The sequence below is a fragment of the Cibotium barometz genome, chromosome 35 (genome assembly GCF_041138505.1).
Source record: "Cibotium barometz isolate CiBa-2024 chromosome 35, ASM4113850v1, whole genome shotgun sequence".
In the NCBI taxonomy this organism is placed as follows: Eukaryota; Viridiplantae; Streptophyta; class Polypodiopsida; order Cyatheales; family Cibotiaceae; genus Cibotium; species Cibotium barometz.
The window spans coordinates 50,117,051-50,120,058 of record NC_141080.1 but is presented as its reverse complement, the minus strand read 5'-3'; positions in this window follow the sequence as shown (position 1 = coordinate 50,120,058).

The window sequence follows — 3,008 nt, the reverse complement described above, 5'->3', positions numbered from 1 at the left end:
CTTGAAGGAGGAGTGGCCATTTTGAAATAGGCCCCCCTCCTTTGCCCACGTGGAGGGAGGGCCACTCTCCCTTAATCCTGTATAGATTAGATTAGATTAGATATAATATAGATATATAACACGGGCAGGTTTGAAACAAGGTCAGCACAGCAGACGCAAGGCAAGGCAAGGCAGAGGACCATGATAATTATCATCCCTTCTATATAATTATCATCACAAAACTTATATATAATTATCAATATATATAAGTTTTGTGATCTACTTTTAATGTGTGAAAAAAAAAGGTTGTACATAATGTATGGAAGTGAGGTGACAAAATTTATAACCATAGGGGAACGTGCGCTACCCCTGTTTAGAAAAATACTTTCAGTGTTGAAAGTGTTTCGAATGGATTTCTATTTCAACGCCATATAATGTAAATGTCATACTTACATCATGTTTAGCTCAAACGAGCTAATTTTTATATCTCGTTACTTTCAATTTTTTAAAACAACAACATCAATGTTGCGTTTCTTAGCTTTACTATTGTGCCATGTTGATCTTTCCCACTATTACATGTTGCGTTTCTTAGCTTTACTATTGTGCCATGTTGATCTTTCCCACTGTTACAAGTTCCTGCAATGCAGTACGACATCAAAGATGAGTTAATACTTGGCTTTGTGCAAGCAACATGTGATGGTGAAAGTATTTGCTATCTCCTTAGAAAAAGTAATTAAATAATAAAATAAATAAAATTTTAATCTTCCACTCAATAACCCTAGTTATCAAATCTAAGAACCCTAGCCATAGTTTAGTAACAGAAAAAGAAACAATTCTTATAGCTATAACATCTCTCTCACCATCTAAGAGGAGCTAAGCAAACTGCCTTTTTATAGCTACAATAGCTCTCCCACCATTAAAAGGAGGTAAGCAACTGCCTTCTTATCTCTCCCCCCATCAAAAAGGAGCTAAGAAACTACCTTCTTATAACATTTTTTTTCACCATGTAAAACTACGGCCTTCAAATCCTTATAGCTATAATAACTCTCCCCATATGGTTTTTGTTTAGTTTGTTGTTTTTTATTTTGATTTGAAGTTTATTTACATTAGGGCATTCTAGTTTTATATCTTGGTAGGAGAAAACTTGGTGAATTGCATGATTTTAGAGCCGAAGGATGTGTTAAGTTTGTTGTTTCTTCTTTTTATCTGAAGTTTATTTGCATTAGAGCATTCTAGTTTTATATCTTGGAAAAAGAAAACTTGGTGATCTGCATGATTTTGGAGATCTGTATGATTTTGGAGCCTAAGGCTTAGATTTCATTACATTGAGCCAAGGAATAGCTTAGAAATTGTGATTAAGAGTGGAAATCCACTCCAAAAACATGAGCTTTAAGGTCCATTAGGTGTGGATTAGAGTGGAATAGGTAATTTTTGTTCATGCATTTTATATTTTTTCATGCATTGTTTGAATTGGTAGCTTAGAAGCATGCAAATCCATCAAAAAACAATTAAACACTTAAACCCAATCTACTATAGATAGATCCAGCCAGCTCCAAGGATGGACCTGCATTAGGGAGGGAGTATGTTAACCACTCTGGTTAACATTACCTTTAGCGTGGCTACACTCTTTGTAATCTATCTTTTGTAACCGCGCAATGTGCTTATTGTATAAGAGACATAGAATGATCAAGCTTACACCTTGTGTAATGCCGGTCATGAGGAATAGTTGTACATAGAACTAAAAGATTAGCAAGACTAGTTTTGGGCCCCCAATTGTAAATGGGCTGCCGGCCATTGTAACTATGAGCTCTTGTATATAAGTCATTTTATGGAATATGAAAAGTAACAATCCCATTAGTCTCATTTGAGCTTGCCTCTTCTCTCTTTCTTTCATTTGAGCTTGTGTTGTATGTTAGCTTGTGTTTTGCTTGCATGCTTAATTGTTACTGTATGTAAGTAGGGATGGTACTGCTCTCATTTCTCTTCTTCTCAACTCTCTCTTTGCTATCTACCAAGTCCCTTTGCATGCTTGTTGCATGAGGTGAAGGTTGAGCTCTCCATAGCTCCCTCCTTCTTGCTCACTACCTAGTCATTGAATCTCTTCTTGGGTGACACAAGAAGAGGTGGAGTGAGCCCCTAGTGGTTTCACATCGAGGAGTTAATCCTCTTAGGGTTATCTAAGTGCAACTCTCCAGCCTTAACCCTTGTATGTATCTCTCTTCTCTTCTTTTTCCTACTTGTGTGTACGGTAGCGTTGTCCTTATTAACAAGTAGAAACTACTAACCCCACTTGAGTGTATCCTAGATCCTATTCCAAACTCAATCATAAAACCAGTAAAGGAACCTCAAAGCATGCCAAAGGTCATAGTTGAACCTGATTCCTAAGAAGCTGCAAAAAGAGCCAGTTCTGGAGCATCTGTGTCTAGAATCTAATAGATTCCACACTGCTGGATGCAGTGAAGTGGTGGGGGGGGTGAAGTTGGCCTTCCATGGGTCATCATAGTCACCACAATATTTTCTCCAATGTGATAAGGTGGCAACCTTTATTTCCACTCATCAGAGACACTACCTCCTAGGTAAGGATTAGCCTACATCCCCTGTTGAGATATTGAGTTCAACTGGTGTGAATATGGGTGACATGCCATGATGATAGCTCCGCACTTATGCCACTGGCATGGTTGTGAGATTATGGGTAATATGCCACCACCAGTGGTTTATAGACTGTGTGACAGCCACTTTTCCCTCATAGTATCCCTTATAGGATGTACTCTTATCTTTACACTTTCCCTTATAGTATCCCTTACAGTGTGTTTTATACTTTCCCTTATAGTATGTTCTATTATCTTTATGCTATGGTTGAAGAGAAGAGAAGAGAATAGTATAAAATTTAGCCATCGATCACTCTTCTTGTGTATACTTGTCTACTCTTTTGTGCATGTTTGCTTGTAAGGAGCTTAAGCTCACCCTCTCCCTTACATTCTTCTCATGGTAAAAGAGCATCGGTTCACGTGAAGAGCTCAAAAGGCAAG